This window comes from Festucalex cinctus, chromosome 3 (genome assembly GCF_051991245.1).
Source record: "Festucalex cinctus isolate MCC-2025b chromosome 3, RoL_Fcin_1.0, whole genome shotgun sequence".
Classification (NCBI taxonomy): Eukaryota; Metazoa; Chordata; class Actinopteri; order Syngnathiformes; family Syngnathidae; genus Festucalex; species Festucalex cinctus.
The window spans coordinates 28,875,092-28,898,471 of record NC_135413.1 but is presented as its reverse complement, the minus strand read 5'-3'; the positions used below and the strand labels follow the sequence as shown (position 1 = coordinate 28,898,471).

Here is a 23,380-nt window from a genome sequence, read left to right as displayed (position 1 = left end):
GTCACTGAGTAAATGGATTAGCCGTCACTAAAAGACCCGGGTTGTTTTTTTTTGCCCTATCCGCAACAGTCGCTTTTATAAGTTAAATTTCAATTTCACGCAACGTCAACCCGCTCATTTAAATGAGCGTTACAATCAGAAGCAAGTAAATAGAGGCACGGAGAGTGAGGGAAGTGCAAACAACAGAACGTATAATGGCGGCTCTCTGCTTGTTTTACTTTTTGGATGCTTGATTATTACTCAACAAACCACAACGCAGAGAGCAATTAGCCATATCAGCGAGGAGAGTTGTACTTTGATATTAACGGGAAATAAAAAAGTTGTCGACACGCCGAGCATCTTGGGTTGCCGTGGCGCAAAAACATGACACTTTAATTGGCTCTACAAGACTTCCATGGAGGCAGCTGAAAGTATATGGAAAAACAGGACTCGAGTGGAGTGAGGTACTCACAGGTGTACACGCCAGCAGGCAAGGTTACTCGTTATCCGGTCCACCTTTTACTCCTCTAACATCTTCATCCATCACACAGTCTTGTGCGTTGACAGCTGGACTGTCTGACAAACTGTGGAATGATATTTTCTCTTAGTACATTTGTAGCAGCCCTTGTGGGTGGGTCACGGGTTAGCTCGTTTCCCATGGTCTGGACGAGCCATGAAGGCAACACAAACTTTTTGTTTCGGTAAGCTACGCGCTTTAGCTAGCTGTTGTGTTCCGGTGTGGTGAAGTCATGCGCTGAAGGTTGGATCCCACACAAATAAGATTTTAACTACTTATTCACATCGAGAGGCGCGGAACAAACTTGACTAGACGAGAAACAAAGAGAGTCGCACAGAGGAACAGAAAGCAATAATCCGGCAAACACAAACACTTCTCAGAGCGCTGCTACAGACAGTGAATCGATCTGTTTGGTTGTCACTAGGGATGTAACGATATCCAAACATCACGATACGATAATATCACGATATGAAGGTCACGATACGATAATGATCACGATATTGTGGGGGCTTTGGCGATATTTAAAAAAAAAGGTCACAATATTGTAAAAAAAAGAGAGCTCATACTTGAAAAAAGCACAATATTGTGCTTTTTTACATAACAGCAATGCATATAAACCACCTACAATCTCTAATAACAATATTGAGGCACTTACTTGCTAATGCAAGCACACGTTGATCGCTTCACAAGCAAATTAGGTTCCCCTTCATCTGACAATTAGCATAGATTTTGAATATAGAAGGCCAAAACATCCCTAATGAAAATTAAATTGCACTAATAAACTAGCCACTAGAGGGTGCTAGAACTGCACAAATGGAAATCAACCTGACTTTTTAACAGATGTGTTCCTTTTAAATATTGTGAACATGACGACGACGATATTGTGGCAGTTTTAATATCACAATATCACAATATTATATTGCCCTTATCGTGACATCCCTAGTTGTCACTCAGTAAAGGATGAAAGATTGACATCACACAGGTCCTGACATCACGTAACATCACATAGCGTCTTTCCAGTTGAAACCAGATGATGTTTACATCAGTACAAAACAGACACTTGACCTCACGGTCATGAACCCAAACTTAACATGTCATGAACTCAAAATTAACCCTGGCGTGACCCCAGACATGACAGGTTAGTTAACGGCCTGGAATAACTTGCATGTTGTCATTAGTTGTGACTTCTACACTTGTGCCTTATTTCACCAAACGCTAAAAGTATGTTAGGAACTTTTTCCTCGAGAGCTCAGTTCAGCAAGCATCAAGATGCTAAATTTACAAGTTTACAGGAGAGTAACAGTGGTGGACAACTGCCGCTCTGGATAGCATTTGAGATGCGTGGGTGTGCAAGTCAAATCTATTCCTGGAGCCGGATGACTTGGCTCAGTCTGCAGACGTCGACTCGAGACGTCCGGAAATAGCAAAGCTACAAATTGGAGGATTGTTAGCAGGATGAATCAGAGCAGAGGCGCACACCTGCGCCAGCCTTTCAGTAATGGAGGATGTGAGGAAAAATGTCCTGCACGTGCAGCTGTGAAGTTGCAGGAACCGACTCGTGACTTGATAGGAAAACCCAACTGACAAGTTTGATTTAGCTTTTTTTTTTTTTTTTTTTCCGTTAATAACGGGGACAAAAATGGCTGTGTATCGATTCAGATTTCCAGAATCGATTCGATTCACAACGATTTTCGATTCAATTGAGGAATTCATGCAGCACATATTTTAGACAGTCAATGCTGCAAATAGTATAAACATATTGCTCTAATTGAATCCATTAGTAAAAATATGAATATTTGCATTAAGAATTGAATCCATTGCAGTTACATTAATAATAATAATTAATAAGTTTTATTTAACATGGCCTTATAAAAGCAATAAATAATAATTTAAATCAATTACAACCATAGCACAGCCTGTGTAAATAAAGTGACAAAAAAAAACACTGACACTCACGACATTCACATTGTTGTGACAGTTTTTGTGCAAATGTGGAAAATGATATATCGATACATGGTTTTATGTATCGATATTGGGATATGAAAAGGCATATCAATACGATATCGATATATCAATATTTTAAACACAGCCCTATTTGTTGTTGCATTTTCTTCAATTTTTAAATGGGGGGTTGTATATTGGGGGACAAACTCGTATTTACAACATCATCAAACAATGTTGTAAAAAATGGCATGTAATTTTCAGGAAAAAATGCTATACTGAGATATATAGTTGTTGTTTTTTTGTTTTTTTGTTTTTGTTTTTTTTAATATATCAAAAGTAACATCCCTATACTTGGTTCTCAAATGTACAGACTTGCAGGGGTGGGGAAAAAAGTCCTGGCTGTAAAGATGTTGCTGCAGTTTTGTTCCTTTCAAACGCAAGCGGCAGTTGCTAGTATTGCAATCAAGGAGCACTTAGGAAGGAAATACCTTCCACTGTGTCCGTAGAATCAGAGAGCATTCACATGACAACAAACGGCTGGGCGTCGCGTTTCTTCTGGCTGTCAGAAAAGGAGTGCGGTTTCCATGGCGACCACGCCGGCTATTAAGCCAGCTGTCCAAACGGAGATAACGCAGTGTGCAGAGTTGAGAAGGACTTCTGTATTATACGTTTTGTACTGGTGGAAATGATCAGACGCATGTCGCTCATTTACCAGGATGGGGAGAACCCAGACTGGTAAATTCACGCTATATTGTAAAGGTATTTTAATTTATGTTCGTGTCAGGCTTAAATCATTTTGTTTTGACAAGGGTGCTCCATTAATTGCATTCAGTACTCTCATCTACTTTGTTTAGGCCAGGGGGAGCAACCTTTCCTGTCAAAAGAGCCATATAGGCCAAATAAATTGACAAAAAAAAAATACAAAATCTGTCTGGAGCCGCCAAACATTTGGAAGATTGTGAAAAAGGAAAAAGTGCGATTGTGTTAGTTAGTCTAATGTATTGAAGGCCTAAGAGCTAACTAGAGATGCACGAGAACACAAAAATATGCAGCATTAAATATGTAGAAATTCATTTTGGATTATTTTTTTTCATACATTTTTAGACTTTTTTTTTCTGCCTTATGTCAAATTTTTGACACTTTTGGCAATTTTATGGACATGTGGTAATTTTTTGCCTCTTCCTTTTTTGGACATTTTATAACTATTTTTGGCATGTTTTTCTGCCTTTTTGTGCAATCAATTTTCTAACATTTTTTTGGGACATTTTATGGTAATTTTAGGGATTTTTTTTCTTCTTCTTTTTTGCCTTTTTAAAAAACCAAGACATTTTCTTCTTTTCTGCGATTTTTCTGCCCAGAGCCAGCTGAGATAGGCTCCAGCACCCCCCGCGACCCTTGTGAGGAATAAGCGGTCAAGAAAATGGATGGATGGATGTTCATCTTCTCCACCTATTTTTTTGACCGCTTTTCTCTCACAAGGGTTGCTGGAGCCTATCTCAGCTGGTCTGAATTGGTTGCCAGCCAATCGCAGGGCACGCAGAGACTAAGAACCACTCACACTCACAATTCGGAGCACCCAATTAACCTGCCATGCATGTCTTTGGAATGTGGGAGGAGACCGGAATACCCGGAGAAGACCCACGCAGGCACGGGGAGAACGTGCAAACTACACCCAGGAAGACAGGAGCCTGGACTCGAACCCGAGTCCTCAGTGCTGGGAGGCGGACATGCGAACCACTCGATCACCATGCTGCCCAAAAGGTCACGTTGTCGGCAGGACTCGAACCTGCGCGGGGAGACCCCAATGGATTTCTAATCCATCGCCTTAACCACTCGGCCACGACAACACACACAGGGAAGTCTGGGTTTCCCTCCTAAAGCTGCTGCCCCTGCGACCTGAACTCGGATAAGCGGTAGAAGATGGATGGATGGATGGATTTTCTTCTTTTTTTTTGAGCATTTTATGGTTACGTTTTATGTGACATTTTGGGCAATTTCATGGACATTTTATGGTAATTTTCTGCTTTTCCATGGTTACTTTTTGGACATAATTTAACATTCACTCGCAGCCATTTTCACAGAAGCAATCCCGTTCGCTCCTGGCTGTTTTACTGGATTTTGACTGATTTTGCAAGGGACACAGAATATTGTGTTCAATTGCTGTAAAAGCATGGAACCTATCAAAAGAAAGATTAAAGTCTCTTCTTTCATCAGGAAAAAAAAGTATGTTTCTATCCGTTTCCATTTTGCAGCAATTAGCATTAGAAGAGAGCTACGTTTCATCAGTTTTCACAAATCTATTCAAAATTCTAAGTAATTTAGCTTTTTTTTCTACATGGCCCTGGTTGATCTCCTTTGCTCTGCTGCCACCTGCTGGCCGTTTGTGTAATAACTACAATTTCTGTAACCGTTCTTTGCAGTTGAGAGGCTGCAACAAAGCCTTCTGTATGCTCTAGCATAAAAAACAAAAAACAAAAAAAACCATATAAATACGTCTTTGGGACACTTAAAACATTAAAAAACGTATTTACACGTTATTGGGAGCAAAGGAGTTAAAAAAAATCTACCTTTTGTCTCTCCTTTTATGACAATTCAAAAATATGGACTCCGACATTTTTTGAATATTTAATTATTCATTTTGTTATCTAATAAAGAATGCATTTTAATAATATTTTATCTATAAAATACAAATAAATATGTAAAAAAAATCTTAATTTATACTTTTTTTTTTTCACCCACATGCAGCCAGCCACATGAGAGGGACGAAAGAGCCATATGTGGCTCCAGAGCCGCAGGTTGCGGACCACTGGTTTAGCCCATACTTGCCCTGTTGCATGAATGCAACGCACGGGCCACCATCTGGCACCTGGTGCAAAAAGTGCCCTGCCGTATGTGCTCCTGTCACAATGACATCTTTGCTAATGAGAGAAACAGCTTGTATTTTACAAGTAAAATATACATACGCTATATATGTATGAGGGTGTTGCACACACAAGTAAATATTTGACGGCGTTTATATCGTTTCTTTCTTACGTGGCAAGAAACTGTGCGTTCGTTCGCAAAGGAACCACAGATTTAAGTTAAATGATGTACATACGAAAATAAAGATGTCTAAGCATGCTAACCCTCCCGTGGGCTAATAGGTTACTATGACAACAAGAGAATGGAAAGGAGTTCCCTGGTTGCTCCCTTGAGTTGAAAAGGTTTTTCGCTTTCTTCTCTCCTCCCGTCTGACATGATCGCACATGACAATCGCACATCAGCAACATCAAATGAGCGCACCACGTCCAAAATTGAAGCCTGCGGGAACATGTCAAGTGCCTTGTCCTTCAAACGTTTCTATTTTGTAGTTTGTGTATTCTGATGGAGTGTAGCATACGCTGTAGCGCAGACACAAATAAAGAGTTTGACTCTTTATTCGCGTAACATCAAGAGGCGTGGAACTAACTTGACTTGACAAGAAACAACGAGAAGGCACCGAGAATCACAAGATGCTAAGCTAACTTGGGCTGTGGAGGTGCACAGAGGAACAGAGGTAATAATCCGACAAAAACACACACTTCTCATACCAATTTATATAGACAACGAATCGATCTGATTGGCTGTGGCTAGACATGTGGGTAACAGAACTGACACGGTATTATCTGATTGGCTGTTGACCAGATAAAAGAGATTAACTCATTTACTCCCAATAACGTATAAATACGTTTTTTTTAATGCTCTAAGTGTCCCAAAGACATATTTATACGGTTTTTTGTTGTTGTTTTTTATGCTAGAGCATACAGAAGGCTTTGATGCAGCCTCTCAACTGCAAAGAACGGTTGCAGAAATGGTAGTTATTACACAAACGGCCAGCAGGTGGCAGCAGAGCAAAGGAGATCAAACAGGGCCATGTAGAAAAAAAAGCTCAATTACAATTTTAAATAGATTTGCGAAAACTGATGAAACTTAGCTCTCTTCTAATGCTAATTGCTGCAAAACGGAAACAGATTGAAAGATACTTTTTTTTCCTGATGAAAGAAGAGACTTTAATCTTTCTTTTGATAGGTTCCATGCTTTTATAGCAATAGAACACAATATTCTGTGGGCCGTGCAAAATCAGACAAAATCCAGTAAAACAGCCGGGAGCGAACGGGACTGCTTCTGTGAAAATGGCAGGGAGTGAATGAGTTAAAGATTCCTGACATCACATAGCTTCTGACATCACATAGCGTATTACCAGTTGAAACTAGATGCAGATTACATCAGTTCAAAACAGACACTTGACCTCATGGTCATGACCCTAACATAACCCTTACATGACAGTAAACATAACCCTTACATGACCCTAGTCACGACAGTAAGCATAACCCTTGCATGACCCTAGTCATGACATGGCGTTTGCTCACTTCTAGTGTAGAACAGTTTAAGAAAAATAAGCGTATGAATAGCGTTCAAGCAACCAATAAGGTGTTACTTGCCGATACAAGAATGTCTCTGTGGCGCAATTGGTTAGCGCGTTCGGCTGTTAACCGAAAGGTTGGTGGTTCGAGCCCACCCAGGGACGAAGTTGTATTCTTCTGTGATCTTTAAGGTTTAAATACCAATGAAGATATTTTTCCTGTCATATGTTACCGCAATCAAAAATGTGCAAATTTCGTTACAGAGAGGACATTTTGTTTCTTGACCACACTTGAGGTCAGCACCACGCCTTGTCGCTTCTATTCCATACTCTACTTAGAACTCATTTGTATTGTTTGGCACCCGGCTGCCTCACAGGTCAGTCTGATCACAATTGTCAGTGGAGATGTGGTTAAATGTTGCGCCGTTGGTCATTGTGAGTACACCACACGTAAGAGCAGAAACGACACAAGGTTCTCACATATTCAAAATCAGGCTGTTAAAAACCGGCACACGTAACCCATAAAGACAATTATATTACCTGATCGCACCTAGCAGCCTTCCATTACAGACTGAAATCCAGAGACAAAAACAAATCCTGTGTAATTATCTTTGTGACAATAACAGAATGAAAAACAAAGCCCGAACACTCACGAACCACTTGCAGCATCCCCCTAATCAAAGCATGTGCACCTGTTGAAGAGACTCCTGTTGTGGGGGTTTTTTTCCCACCTTGAATATGCACTCTGTCATCATGATGAGATGCTTGACTTCTCAGACAGCGCAGCTGGAATCAGATTTCAAGGCGCCTCACAGTTCTCCACATCTTGCTTTGGAACAAAACTTTGTACGAGACTTTCACCGGCTGTCAACATAACAATTCATCCCATCAGCTCGTCTTCTGGCAATGTGATTCGACTGCACCCAAAGTGACTGCTGAAAAGCTTATTAAACCAATCATGTAATCAAAATGATCTGCAACTGCACGGGAGTGATAATTGATGCTGCAGAAAGATGTACTGTACATCAATCCATCTCGTATTTTTCTGAAAATCTAATTATACGATTATTTAAAAACCATAAAGAAACAGAAGTACGAATGCCGAGAAGAAGGTGCAGTTTCTGGACAAAAAAAAAAAGAAAAAAAGATGGCGACCACGAAAAGTATAGGAAATTCATCAAGGTAAGCTAGTGATAAATTAGCATGACAAATACCGTGGGCTAAACTTACTGCTAGCAACTAGCATATCTGCTTGCTGATAGCATATGCTAATTAGCGTGCCCCACGGCTACTTTGTCAATTACTGAGTGGCTGCGAGGCCTGCCTCCGGCAGACAATAACGGAGGTTGATCCACAGAACTCGAACAGTGTGTTTCTGTGGCGCAATGGGTCAATGTTTTTGGCTGTTAACTGAAAGGTTGGTGGTTTGAGCCCACCAAAGGGAATGCTGCAGTTATTTGGAATTCCCCATTGGTATTGGGTCAATTGTCCCGTGTTGAAATTCAAAAACTACAAAAAGCCATACCTATAATGTCTCTGTGGTGCAATTGGTCAATGCATTTGGCTGTTAACTCGTTTGCTCCCAAAGACGTATTTATACGTTTTTATTTATTTATTTATTTTAAAATGTTTTTTATGCTAGAGCATACAGAAGGCTTTGATGCAGCCTCTGAACTGAAGAAAACGCTTGAAGCAATGGTAGTTATTACAAAAACCGTCAGCAGGTGGCAGCAGAGTATAAGAGCTCAAACAGAGCCATGTTGCAAAAAACTCTTTTCCCCACAGTTTTAAACAGATTTGTGATGACACTTAGCTATATTCTAATACCAATTGCTGCAAAACGGAAACAGATATAAATATTTATTTATTTTCCTGATGAAAGAAGAGATGCAAATTTTTCTTTTGGTAGATTCCATGTTTTATAGCAATAGAACAAAAAACTCTGTGGGCCTTGAAAAAGCAGTCAAAATCCAGTCAAGGGGTTGCTTCAGTGAAAATGGGCGGGAGTGAATGAGTTAACTGAGAGGTTGATGGTTTGATTCCACCCAGGGATGTTGGACAGTTTTTCAGAATTTCCATTTGGTTTGAATTTGAAAGTTGTCTCATGCGTTGAAATTGTTGAACGTCAACATTCTCATCTGACTTTAAAAAATAAAAAATGACCACAGACGGTAAGAGGACAGGGCTAAAAATCCATGAGTGAAAGAGGAAAAGGGGAGGAAAAAAATGACAGTTAATGAGGGATTATACGTCATCAGTGACATTTGCAGAACATTTTTATCGAGCAGCATTCATTATCTGGTGAATTACTCCCTTTTTAGCACCTAATCAGCCCGCTGTGGATTAGCTTCAGCTCATGTAAAATGCATTCCATGCTTCAGACGTACTGGAAGCGCGCCATGAAATACAATTCATACCGGCCAATGCACCTCAGGCATGTAAATAAATGGTTGCGTGATTTAAAAAAACAAAAAACAAAAAAAAACATCACCATCATTGTACGGTAAGGTTTCATTCTCACAGGCATCAATACCTTGACTCCAAATATATATCTGATATGGTTTTCAGCCACTTAACATTGCTCTCCCTATTTGGTATTCTGTCCGTCTCATTTTGCCAGCCAAGTTGCTGTGTGGCTGACCTTTAACTGGTGAGAGAATTAAGTTATCCACCAGGCATGTTTAAATAGTGCGCACATAGTTAATATCCTCATTGTTATGCGTTTGAGAGGTTTGAGAGAGCTCAACCGTCTGTGGCAACAAGACGGAAAACTACAGTAAAACTAGTAAAAATTTAGTAAAGTTCATTGTCTTGATATCCAGATTACGCTACTGCGTAAAATGGAAAAGTGGAAATTGTTTTATGACAATATTGTCACTATGACTGGGATGATTCATTTAATTCCCGTGATTCGGACCCGCCGCTTGTCACTTTCCGCTACGTTCTCGCAAGCTTTTATTAGCTTTATTTTTTTTTTTACTAGCTCCTCCCGCTAGCCGCTCTTGTTAGCCACTCCGGCGAATTCCAGCTCGTTCGGTCTTTCGGCGTCACTGGCCGGGGTTCACAAGGGCCGCCGAGTCGCCGTCGCTCGCCGAGATGCTCGTTTGCTCGCAAAGAATGAGAATTGGTGGTAGGTTTGCGAAATGTGGTCTCTCAGCCACCGTAGTATGCGTGCTAATGCTTGCTTCTAATGCTATTCTTTGACTTATTCTTTAAAGCGTTACTGGTCCAGGTTTACAAGTGATGACGACACTGGGGGAGTCTTTTAACTTTCACTTGACTTTCTTTTGCCTCCGCGCAGGGTTAGCAGAAGTCCAAATCTTCGAATGGATGGGTAAGGACTTCTGTTAGGGTTATTGATTAAATTTAAGGTTAGGATTAGTGTTAATCTTAGTTATATGGGTTAGGTTGAAGGTTAGTTTTATAGGTTAGGATTCGTTTTTTATTTCCAGTCCTTCGGCATCTGGTTAGGGCACACCTGCGCCAATCTTTTCTTCACAAACTAGCCGAGGAAAGAACACGGGGGAGGAGGCGAGGCAGGATCTGGGACCAGATGGCTTTGGCTCCAGACAAGTAGTGTGCAGACCAACTGTGCAGGATAGCGATGCACATTTTCAACCAAACCCTGAGGCTTGAAAGGAGAGTGGCACAGCTGCGAACCCCATCCAGCATAGCACCAGTGCCAAAAGTTGATTGACCTCAACTCGCTCAAATAACTACGGGGGTGAAGAAATCATCGTAATTCAAGAGTAAGGAAATGCAAATCACACTGGTGAAATATTCTATGCTGTTATCAAGACAGGGCAGAACACATGATGTTGCCGACTTTGCTGGATTTACACTACAAACTTAATTCCATGAATGGAAGTATGGGAGGAAAGATAAGTCTTCTGTACTTATGCTTCTACTTTAAGAACTGACTTGCATAAGAACAGAAACAGCCGTCTAAGTCTCTGTGGCGCAATCGGTTAGCGCGTTCGGCTGTTAACCGAAAGGTTGGTGGTTCAAGCCCACCCAGGGACGCAAGCTACTTTTGCTAGGCAAAAACCAACCACATTCTGTCCAAACTCAGTGCCAGTTGGCCAGTGACAATTCTACTTTACGAACTGAGTTGCATAAGAACATAAATATCCTTCTAAGTCTCTGTGGCGCAATCGGTTAGCGCGTTCGGCTGTTAACCGAAAGGTTGGTGGTTCAAGCCCACCCAGGGACGCAAGCTATTTTTGCTAGGCAAAAACCAACCACATTCTGCCCACACTCAGTGCCAGTTGGATTGGTCAATGACAATGTTTAACCCTTTCAAAACCAAACATTGGCAATAGTCTACTTGGTTATATAAACACGTATCGGGGTACCTGCTTTGTTTTGTGTTGTGCGCATGCGCTATCCGCAAGGAGTCTTGGTCTTTTGAGTACAGGATGTACTTTTATGTATGTATGGAAGTCTTGCACGCTGCCCACCTGAAATACACAAGCAGATAAACAAAAATGTCAGTCAGCTACAGTGGTTGGATGCTCTCAATGGTTTAACTTTTGACCATGGTTATCCGTGACATTTACACTGGAAGCGAAATGTCAGTTGCTGGTATTTTAGAATCTTCCTGTAGGTGAAACTGACAGGGTCACTGAGCGTCTCATCTCGAGAAACGAAAACCACTGAACGAATATGGTGTGGCACAACGCCATTGACAAGCAGTGACAGGTGTTCTCGTTTGAAAATCAATAGCCAAGAAGAAATTGAGAAATTTGAGATTGATGTACAAAAAGCCCTTTGTTGTGGGTTTGATTTTCACTAAAAGGTTTGTAAGCCAATCCGATTTTCTCTGTTTTGATTTGATTCTTTTGGGACTAAGACGATTTGAGAGAGAGAGAAAAAAAAGGGAATGTTTTACTTTAATGGACTTGCTGTATTGTATCACAGCAGCTACAAGATGATAAAGAAAAGCACCAAACTCCCAGATGAGCTGTGACATTGTCAGCTCTTTGAATCATTGAAATGTTCACAGCTACTACAAGGACTTGGGAAAATCATGCGTCAACCTCTCATCCCAGAAGGTAATGTATCTTGAACTACTTGTAAATATCAGCATCCATACGTCACTACATTATTGTGCCTGAATACACGCAAATTATGGAAATTAAATGGCTTTTATACACAGTTTAAAAATCATCAGAATGCTATTTTTCATAATTTGCCATTACATTTGGTGGTACGCATACTTGTGTCCTCGTCATTGAGACAAAACAACATGATGTGGCATTTAGTGGGAAACGACTGGCTTAAACTAATTGAACAGTTAGTGGAATCATTGGTTTTGCTGAAGTTGCATGAATTACTGTGAATCTGATCACAAAACCCGACGCGTCCTGGTTTGATGCTACTTGAAGTCTTTACAAAAAAAAATGTGTGGGAAAAACTTTAAGCAGTTTTGCCAGTGAGCAGAATACGTCTTTGTTCATGGAGGATGACGACACAAATTGAAAGATGTTGCAATTTTGATTCTGGCCTTCATTCAATAGTGACTAAGATGAGGAAAAGTGAAAATTGTGCTTTTTTTACACGACACTAGCTCCTGATTTGAGCCAGGCACAAGTAATTTAAAACATAAGGCAAATAGAACAATACAGTAGACTTTGGTTTATTTCTACACTTTGCCATCAAGCACTTCAACACAGATTTTCACAATTAAAAATGCAGATCAGGGATGTGAGAGCAGAACTGGAATGTATTTATGATTTCACATTGAACCAAACGAGGCAAGAAGGACTTTGCCTTGACTGTCTGAGCGCTCACAGTGACGTAGCTTCCTGCTCCAGACTGCGTTGCTGTACGGATGCGGGTTAAAAAAAATAATAATAAGTATGAAATGCAGCAAAATTGGCAATTGTCAATAACTAATACTTATCACGGACAAACTAGCAGTGTACAACACATCACCACCACTAGAACGTGCTGAGAATGCTGTAACCAGACCTGTGTAGACTTTAAGAATGATAAATCCGATCACTTCTCAACGTGTCTCTGTGGCGCAATCGGTTAGCGCGTTCGGCTGTTAACCGAAAGGTTGGTGGTTCGAGCCCACCCAGGGACGTAACGTTTTATTTGGGTGGGGGGATTGCATTTTACATTTCCCTCCGTGATCTAAAATTTACTACATTGCATAACAACCACAAGTTGGCGCTGTTCAACTTTTTTTTTTTTTTTTTTTTTTAAATGATTTGAGATTTGGTGGTTTTGGTAATGAGGCCACTTGTTTTATTGGAGCATAACTTTGGTTCTGATTCAGCTGGGAATTTATCATATAAAATTTTCTCTCATCTTTTTGATGAAAAACAACTTCACACAATTACAGTATATCAACAAGTGGCTACTATGGCTCCATGCTATGAGCTAGTACATTAGCCAGCATTAGTTTGTGGTCGGATTAACATTATTGTTTGGAATGTTATAGCCGTTGGATTAAATGTTACGTTATAACTATAATCTACTTTTCGTTTGTTTTTGTTTTTTACCTTTCACCGTGAATCCACCTCCTGTCTGTCCCATGTGTTTGTGCATGTTGCACTCGCTAGCTGCAGATATGAAAGGGGGGGTGTCACTGTGTGTCACATGACTGTGTCACAGAGACAGATTAGCAGAGACAAGATTTTACAAAATCATATAATTTCCGTTTCGTTTTTGTTCATGAACTAAAATGTCCGTAGATTTTAGTCTAGTTTTTATTAAGTGAAGTACATTTTCGTCTGGTGTTCATTATTCGATGAAAATAGTCGCAGTTATTGTTTATTTATGAGTGTTTTAATGTGGTCTTGTCTAGTTTTTTATCATGTAAAAAAAAATCTGTACATTGGCAAAATTATTTTGTTTAGTTTTTGTTCACGAAACTAAACGCTAACCTTATCCTAGCATATTTTGAAAAGCGGGTTACTATTTTCCACTTGACTTTGCGGCACTCATGCATAAACAAGCAGGCAATCAAACGACCACAAACTTATGAGTCGGCCATAAACATGGCACTTTGCGGGCCGCTCGACGTCTGCGCTGGTATTTTCCTAGATTAATGTTGTTCAATAACTGAGCAGGAGACGACCTTCAATGGCTAACTGATAGATCCACTTTAGACGCTTACGGAACGCAAGTCGGCTGACTTTCTTTGACAAGGTTTTTGAGTGAGCGAGTAAACGGCCTTGTCAGTAATCGCTCTCGTAATGCGAGCCATCAATTTAAATGTAAATGTCAAGTTCTTGTTACCTGGGAGGAGAGATGTAGAGGACGCTTATCAACTCAACAAGAAGAATTTAGACACAGACACTGCTCAATAGTGTTTTAGATTTGGCATTTGTGTCGAGTAGCACATTTAACCCTATAATGCCAAACATATTAAATACAAGACATTTTGAGCCATCTATTTCATGAGTATAATGTTTTTTCCCCATTAAATAGTGACGCGTATGAGCTGACATGCATTGCACGGATAATCCATTAGAGGGCAGTATCACCCAGTTGATGGCTTTTCCGTCGACCTTGCAAAATCACCTCAATTGAGAAAGGACACTTATTAATCGTGGGAAATGTTCTTTATGATTTTTGGAAATACTAATATGTATGATGTCTGTTTATTACTATATTTTTGACAGTTATAAATGTACGAATTTAATTAAAGCATTGTGACCGGATGTATCAAATATGACACAAATCAAGTCATGTGCGGAAGTTGATTTTCACTGATTTTTGTTGTTCAAAAGGACCAATAAATACTCTATTTACAAAGAATCTGAATTTTCTCTCATATATTTCATGATTCAGGCACCTCAGTGGCACAATTTCAAACGATTGTAAAATTGTGACTTGTATGGCCAGCTGCCCAAAGACAGTAAATTATGCGGACATTAAGATTGATGCCGCCATTTAGTAGTCTGCCGACTATATCTCACTGCTTATCCGTCTGCTACATCTCCCGATGAAATCTGACGGAGACTGTCATTTCCTCCAGCCACAGCAGTTGGATCACACTGTCTGGCAAGGTTAACGTTCAGTAGGCCTATTCGAGCATAGCTTGGTTTACTCCGGAACATGCTGCACCGCACGTTCTTGTCTCTCGATCACATGCCAGTTAAAATTCTCCACATATAATCAAGTTCTAGTAGTATAATTATCACTGTCCAACACCGACGCCTCAGCCGTTCCTTAGCAACTACTATCGCCACATTTTCTGTTAGCACAAAAGCATTTTTTTTTCCACTTGAAGCATTGCTTATGAGATTTACGAAATCCTGACATGGGGATTGTCCTTCATTCAAATGCACATAGTGTAGCACTGTATTATGTTGTGAGTCTGTCTCTGCCAACTTAAGTGAAGAAAATCCTCGCCCCCTTGCAATAAAGGGCAGTGAATGAAGTGAGAAACGAAGCGACAAAGCCTCAACGCACACTGGCTAGGGAGGACTTGGCTATTATTCATCGCGCCTTTAGAGCTGGCTAAAGCGTCGCATGACGAAATGAAGAGTAGACAACTTAAGCACCGCGGGCAACAGGCGATGAGAGTCGGTCACGTTTTAAGTCATCCAGCCTGTGGCTCAGATGGCTTGGTGGATGAACGCCAAAGCAAACAGGAGGGAGTTCGGCTGGACTTGTCATAGCGATTCATATGATTAAACCCATTAACTCATTTGCTCCCAATAACGTGTAAATACGTTTTTTTTTTAATGTTGTAAGTGTCCCAAAGACGTATTTATACGTTTTTGGGTTGTTGTTGTTTTATGCTACAGCATACAGAAAGCTTTGATGCAGCCTCTCAACTGCAAAGAACGGTTTCAGAAATGGTAGTTATTACACAAACGGCCAGCAGGTGGCAGCAGAGCAAAGGAGATCAACCAGAGCCATGTAGAAAAAAAGCTAAATTACTTCCAATTTTAAATAGATTTGTGAAAACTGATTAAACTTAGCTCTCTTCTAATGCTAATTGCTGCAAAACGGAAACAGACAGAAACATACTTTTTTTTTCCTGATGACAGAAGAGACTTCTTTCTTTTGGTAGGTTCCATGCTTTTATAGCAATTGGACACAATATTATGTGGGCCTTGCAAAATCAGTCAAAATCCAGTAAAACAGCCGGAAGCGAACGGGATTGCTTCTGTGAAAATGGCTGGGAGTGAATGAGTTAAAGATTCCTGACATCACATAGCTTCTGACATCACATAGCGTATTACCAGTTGAAACTAGATGCTGATTACATCAGTTCAAAACAGACACTTGACCTCCCGGTCATGACCCTAACATAACCCTTGCATGACAGTAAACATAACCCTTACATGACCCTAGTCACGACAGGTTGTTGGTTGTTTACTTTCACCTCAAATGCTTTCAGGTCGGAACTGGGAAAAAACAACTTGGACATATCCGACTTTGGACCATCCATAGCAATCATTGAAGGGAACTAGAGCTACTTCCTGCTTTTGCATCTAAGAATCATGGGAAATGTCCACTGAGGTCGCAAGCCACTGGTCCGAAAACGCAAGCTGAGCTTTCTAGTGGTATATTTAAAAAAAATAAAAAATAAAAAAAATTCACTGACATTAGCGACTAGAGGCTAGCAGCTAGCCGCTAAGCGAGTGCCCCCTGGCAAGAGCCGTTCCTTCTCATTAATTTTTAACCAGGCTTACTCAAATGTGCTGTTTTAGCTGGCAGTCACCACTGTAGTGTGGTTCTGACATCACTTCGTCTCATAGCCTAAAATCTCACCAATGTTTCTTGAGAAGAAAATACAGTTTTGCTGCTCATGTAAACCAGTTGCTCTGTAGTCATAATGTGTGGTTTGTAGATTTGATTTGAAATATATCTTTTAACATCAGTCCTGGATGTTTTTTTTGACACACCGCATAATACAAATACAAATGAAAACGGATTCTATGTAATTATAAAAGAGGTTTCTCGGGGAATTGTTCATACAATACAAACAGAAGTATGGCCAGATGGTGTTGTTATTCCACACTTTGTGATTCTGGACCACCAAATGCAATGCTTTTCATCTGAGCTTATTCCTTAGATTTTTTTTCCCCCCCATTAACTTTATCCATTTACAGGTGGGTTTTGTCATACTCAAGATGGTTTATGTATTGTATATGTTGTTAAATTCAGCAGTAAGAAGAAAAACATGTCTGACAAGATGTACAGTTGTGCTCCCAAGATTTGCTTCCTATCTCGACCATCTTGTGGCATCTATGAACTGCTACCCCAAGACAACTGGACTACAGTTCCTAGTCCCTCCGCTTTTTTTTTTTTAACCACACAGGCTACATTAAATGTGAACACAATCATACATCATAGATTGAGTCACCTCCACAAGCTGACGTTTTGGACAGATATTCAATAAGCTTGTTGCTGCCCGCTGAGTCTTCCATTGACATTTCTAAAGCAGTCAAAAGATACACTTTCTGGTAAAGCCGCTTGCTGACACTGAAGTCCTTTTGTGTAGATTATGAACAGAAAATGTTATTGACTGGCCCCATAATCCAAGGTAATGACACAAAAGATGTGCGCGATTTCCAGCGCAGACAGGTCTCGATTCCTCAGAGAAATAAAAGCCGTTGGGATAATTGCGTTATGACCTTTCAAAGCACAACAGCTCAATTTGTTGATAGCAACGCAGGAAGGAGCATTTGTAAAGGGACAAAGTGCTTCACTGTAGGGACTTCATTTCCGCCATCTTTCACCATCACCATCATCATCATGACTAGCTTCCTGTTGTGTGCCGCTTGAACATCAAAAATAAAAAAAGATTGTTTTATTTCAGATCAGGTGGACGCAAGTATTAATGTTACCCACTTGGAGTCACCATTCTCACATTCCACACCACGATTTAAAACGATGGCCTGGTAAGTGAATGAGTTGGTTGTTTCGAACTCAAGTTAGCTGGCTGGCTGCTAGCTGGCTAACAGTTAGCCACTTCCTGTAGGCTATATTAAAACGCTAACATCTCGTGCTGAAAATGGTAAACGTGCGCCAACTTAGTTCAAAACCATGTGGTTGGCGAGCCTGCTCGTTTGCTTCGACTTTATTTTAAAATCAAGTTGTTAGTTATTCACTAATCATTTCAACACGAGTCACTATAATGTTACACCTTTTTATTTCAGGCTATGTAAAAAAACACTTAAGATACTTTTAATACCTTGCATTTGTAATAATTACCTAATTTTAAAAGAAAAACACTCTTGATTTTATTAGCAATGTAGAACAAGATGGATTTGTTCAGTCATGTAATTTATTTTTAGGTGTAATATCTCACACAACACATGCTTGATAACAAGTGACAACAAACAGATGAGACACAGAGGTCATGACACAGTGGAGTCAGAGGTAGCACATATTTGGAGAATCCCTCCTGGCATGGCATGCTCAAATATAAAGTACCCGTACATTGTTAGAACTTCACAGCTGAGCCCTGTCGCAATTCTATCAAACAGTGGAAAATGGAGCACGGGCCCTTTGCTTATTATAAAACACACTAACCCGAGTCGGGTATTCCACCGACTTAACACATCAAAGTTTGTTTACGCATCGTGACGGGTGCTACTGTGGTTCGTATGTAAATGATATCATCATTTGCCGACTTGTGATTGGTCCTCTTGATGTATGTGAAATAAGCTTTGCATGTGAGCCACTTTTTAATGGCAATATTACAACTTTTAAGATGGGAAACTGGGGGAGATCCCATTTATTCATGAGCTCATTGGATGCTCTATATTCTTCTATGTGAGGGGCGGGGAGGTCATCAAATAGAAAACACTTATCTAGTGAGGGAGATTTTTAATACATCAGAACATACTGAGCGCCGCAAACCTGCTTATGATCGATGACGATGAACTGTCAGACCTGGACACCAAAACCAATTCACGAGAAAGGCCGTATCGCATTTTCCTCAAAGAACTTGGGAGACAGTGAAAGAGGCTGAGACTGAGTGCATACACTGGTTTCCATAGCAACGGTCACATGGTTACCTAGGAACGAATCCTGACGCATTTATGCTTGGCAAAGCCCTGGCTTCAGGCCAATAAAGCCACATGTTGCCAATTAATTTCCAACACTTGAACTAACAATCTCAGTTAATATAACATAATTACATTTTACACTGGCTCGCAAACTCAATGAACGGCAATCTGGGACTCAGTGCAAACTGTTCCTGATGCACTTCAAAGGTCTTGTGACGCGGTCGTTGGTTGTGTGGAAAACTTGCACAAGACTGCCATCAAGTGGTCAACTACCGGTAAGTACTTCACACATTAACATGAGTACTGCTGCGAGAGTTAATTTTCAAGCAGCTAAACTTTGTATTCACACAGATATTAGTCTCCGTGGAGACCGTCAAAAATTGCCATAGCCGACTATATTTCAAGTCGTCAAGGCGGGGCATTGGGTAAAGTTTTCAACTAGCAAAAATCGCGCCCCACTGTCGTTTTGGTCTTTTTATTTTGTTAGAGAAACTTCATATTCACAAAGACCATTAAAAAAAATACTCTATGCTTTAATGTATTTTTTTAATTGAAATCAGTCGTCACATTGAGTCTCTTTAAATTGTGAATATGAAAGGTAAAAAGATTTTTTGAATGAATGAATGAATGAATAAATAAATGTCCCCACTGGCGTTTTTGGTCTTTTTATTTTGTTAGGGAAACTTCATATTCACAAAGACCATTTAAAAATAATTACTCTATGCTTTAATGTATTTTTTGTTTTGTTTTTTTGTTATTGAAATCAGGTGTCACATTACTTGTCAAGTGTTGAAGTAATGCATTATGGGACTCGCAGTACCCTTTTTTTTTTTTAACACGCTGAACAGTGAATACACTCATTATTAAGACCAAACAACTCAAGAGAATAACAGCAAACAAATTATTGACTCACTATGAGAGCTACAACATCATTACCATCTTTTACGCCATTAACTAAGCAAGGTTTTGTATTCACACAGATATTAGTCTCCGTAGAGACTGTCAAAAATTGCCATAGCCGACTATATTTCAAGTCGTCAAGGCGGGGTATTGGGTAAAGTTTTCAACTAGCAAAAATCGCGCCTCGGATAAACCTCATCGGCTACGATACTGCCACTGCGCAAAGCTGACGATACAAGCGCAAGCATCGGGGATGTCACGAAGCTGCCTACGTGTCATACTGACGGTCTCGCTTTAATGGATGGCGAGTTCCAGGTCAAGGCAAAGTAGCCGCTGTGTATTGGCATTATTACGTTTCAACAAGTTGGCCGAACGGAAATCATGCACGGAGGGAACAACAATAAAGCCATAAAAATATGAACAAACCACGTTTACTTACTGACTTTTTTTTTTTTTTTACTGACGGCGAGGCTCTGTCCCGCCGATAAACTGATGTGGTACTCAACTGCGCATGCGTTGCCTTATGAGGCGAAAAATGACGAGAATCTAAATCATGCACTACAGACATAATAAATCATAACAGTTATGAATAACCTTTTTTTTTTTTACCGACTTATTTGTCGAATGAATTAGTAATGTGGCCCAAATGCCTCAAAAAACACACACACACACAAACACACAAAGGGATTGGGAAGGTATGCTAACTTTGTACACTTTTGTAGCATTGGCCTACAAATACGTTCAAGCGTATTTGGAGTACGTTCGAACTTAAGTAAAGAAATTAAAAAAATAAAATAAAATGTCAGCGGCCAGTGTTTTTTTGTTTTTTTAAAAGCGTCAAACTCCGCCAATGGGGAAAACAAAGTGTTGTTCTTTTAAGCATCTGCAAGTGGCGAAAAAAAATAGAGGTCTGATCTTCAACTTAAAAAATAAATAAATAAATAAAAAATCCCCCACTGGCGTTTTGGTCTTTTTATTTTGTGAGAGAAACTTCATATTCACAAAGACCATTAAAAAAAAATACTCTATGCTTTAATGTATTTTTTTAATTGAAATCAGTCGTCACATTGAGTCTCTTTAAATTGTGAATATGAAAGGTAAAAAGATTTTTTGAATGAATGAATAAATAAATGTCCCCACTGGCGTTTTTGGTCTTTTTATTTTGTTAGGGAAACTTCTAGGGGTGTTAAAAAAAATCGATTCGGCGATATATCGCGATACTACATCGCGCGATTCTCGAATCGATTCAATAATCGGCAGAATCGATTTTTTTTTTTTTTTTTTTTTTTTTTTAGGATTCACACCTTGAGCATGGAAGAATGTTATATGAACGGCACATTAAGCCTTAATATTTTTATTTTAATGCTGTTCAAACATGAAACAGATTACAACCTCTATAAGACTGAAATTTCAGATAAATAAATAATACATTTTCATATAAATCTTACACTCTACAAGCTTACTGATTATCCATCCATCCATCCATTTTCTTGACCGCTTATTCCTCACAAGGGTCGCGGGGGCTGCTGGCGCCTATCTCAGCTGGCTCTGGGCAGTAGGCGGGGGACACCCCGGACTGGTTGCCAACCAACCGCAGGGCACACGGAGACGAACAACCATCCACACTCACACGCACACCTAGGGACAATTCGGAGCGCCCAATTAACCTGCCATGCATGTCTTTGGAATGTGGGAGGAGACCGGAGTACCCGGAGAAGACCCACGCGGGCACGGGGAGAACATGCAAACTCCACCCAGGAAGGTCCGAGCCTGGACTCGAACCGGAGACCTCAGAACTGGGAAGCGGACGTGCTAACCACTCGACTACCGTGCCGCCCGCTTACTGATTAGTATTTTCTAAATATGAATGAAAAAAAATCGCAACAATCGACTTATAAATTCGTATCGGGATTAATCGGTATCGAATCGTGACCATTCGTATCGGGATTAATCGGTATCGAATCGAATCGTGACCTGTGAATCGTGATACGAATCGAATCGTCAGGTACTAGGCAATTCACACCCCTAGAAACTTCATATTCACAAAGACCATTTAAAAATAATTACTCTATGCTTTAATGTATTTTTGTTTTTGTTTTTTTGTTATTGAAATCAGGTGTCACATTACTTGTCAAGTGTTGAAGTAATGCATTATGGGACTCGCAGTACCCTTTTTTTTTTTTTACACGCTGAACAGTGAATACACTCATTATTAAGACCAAACAACTCAAGAGAATAACATCAAACAAATTATTGACTCACTATGAGAGCTACAACATCATTACCATCTTTTACGCCATTAACTAAGCAAGGTTTTGTATTCACACAGATATTAGTCTCCGTAGAGACCGTCAAAAATTGCCATAGCCGACTATATTACAAGTCGTCAAGGCGGGGTATTGGGTAAAGTTTTCAACTAGCAAAAATCGCGCCTCGGATAAACCTCATCGGCTACGATACTGCCACTGCGCAAAGCTGACGATACAAGCGCAAGAATCGGGGATGTCACGAAGCTGCCTACGTGTCATACTGACGGTCTCGCTTTAATGGATGGCGAGTTCCAGGTCAAGGCAAAGTAGCCGCTGGGTATTGGCATTATTACGTTTCAACAAGTTGGCCGAACGGAAATCATGCACGGAGGGAACAACAATAAAGCCATAAAAATATGAACAAACCACGTTTACTTACTGACTTTTTTTTTTTTTTACTGACGGCGAGGCTCTGTCCCGCCGATAAACTGATGTGGTACTCAACTGCGCATCCGTTGCCTTATGAGGCGAAAAATGACGAGAATCTAAATCATGCACTACAGACATAATAAATCATAACAGTTATGAATAACCAATATTTTTTTTTACCGACTTATTTGTCGAATGAATTAGTAATGTGGCCCAAATGCCTAAAAAAACACACACACACAAACACACAAAGGGATTGGGAAGGTATGCTAACTTTGTACACTTTTGTAGCATTGGCCTACAAATACGTTCAAACGTATTTGGAGTACGTTCGAACTTAAGTAAAGAAATAAAAAAAAATAAAAAAATGTCAGCGGCCAGTGTTTTTTTTTTTTTTTTAAAGCGTCAAACTCCGCCAATGGGGGAAAAAAAGTGTTGTTCTTTTAAGCATCTGCAAGTGGCGAAAAAAAATAGAGGTCTGATCTTCAACTTAAAAAAATAAAATAAAAATCCCCCACTGGCGTTTTGGTCTTTTTATTTTGTGAGAGAAACTTCATATTCACAAAGACCATTAAAAAAAAATACTCTATGCTTTAATGTATTTTTTTAATTGAAATCAGTCGTCACATTGAGTCTCTTTAAATTGTGAATATGAAAGGTAAAAAGATTTTTTGAATGAATGAATGAATGAATAAATAAATGTCCCCACTGGCGTTTTTGGTCTTTTTATTTTGTTAGGGAAACTTCATATTCACAAAGACCATTTAAAAATAATTACTCTATGATTTAATGTATTTTTTTTTTTGTTATTGAAATCAGGTGTCACATTACTTGTCAAGTGTTGAAGCAATGCATTATGGGACTCGCACTCTCACAGTCCCCTTTTTTTTTTTTTAACACGCTGAACAGTGAATACACTCATTATTAAAACCAAACAACTCCAGAGAATAACAGCAAACAAATTATTGACTCACTATGAGATCTACAACATCGT

The 23,380-nt window shown here is 39.8% G+C and overlaps 1 protein-coding gene, 7 non-coding genes and 1 pseudogene across 14 annotated transcripts in view; 4 read left to right on the top strand and 5 right to left on the bottom strand.

The window, feature by feature from the left end:
* shisal1b (shisa like 1b) overlaps positions 1-23,380 on the bottom strand; it is a 105,063-nt gene that overhangs the window by 81,139 nt on the left and 544 nt on the right. For 3 of the 7 annotated variants that reach the window (XM_077517378.1, XM_077517383.1, XM_077517382.1), the window contains exons 1-2: positions 1,152-1,398; positions 452-563 (exon numbers count right to left, since the gene is read on the bottom strand). The gene's annotated coding sequence lies outside the window, so the exon portion shown is untranslated. Of the gene's footprint in view, positions 1-451; positions 564-1,151; positions 1,399-11,176; positions 11,282-13,333; positions 13,376-23,380 lie in introns of those variants that run through there. The other 4 variants (XM_077517379.1, XM_077517384.1, XM_077517381.1 and 1 more) reach the window with 3 other exon arrangements.
* On the bottom strand, positions 4,206-4,287 carry trnas-aga (transfer RNA serine (anticodon AGA)). Its single transcript has one exon. It is a non-coding gene; the product is annotated as a tRNA-Ser (tRNA).
* trnan-guu (transfer RNA asparagine (anticodon GUU)) lies at positions 6,913-6,986 on the top strand. Its single transcript has one exon. It is a non-coding gene; the product is annotated as a tRNA-Asn (tRNA).
* On the top strand, positions 10,771-10,844 carry trnan-guu (transfer RNA asparagine (anticodon GUU)). The gene has a single exon. It is a non-coding gene; the product is annotated as a tRNA-Asn (tRNA).
* Positions 10,961-11,034, top strand: trnan-guu (transfer RNA asparagine (anticodon GUU)). Its single transcript has one exon. It is a non-coding gene; the product is annotated as a tRNA-Asn (tRNA).
* trnan-guu (transfer RNA asparagine (anticodon GUU)) lies at positions 12,839-12,912 on the top strand. Its single transcript has one exon. It is a non-coding gene; the product is annotated as a tRNA-Asn (tRNA).
* LOC144016817 (U4 spliceosomal RNA) lies at positions 19,167-19,318 on the bottom strand (annotated as a pseudogene).
* Positions 19,796-19,936, bottom strand: LOC144016832 (U4 spliceosomal RNA). The gene has a single exon (XR_013283039.1). It is a non-coding gene; the product is annotated as a U4 spliceosomal RNA (small nuclear RNA).
* On the bottom strand, positions 22,045-22,185 carry LOC144016813 (U4 spliceosomal RNA). Its single transcript, XR_013283024.1, has one exon. It is a non-coding gene; the product is annotated as a U4 spliceosomal RNA (small nuclear RNA).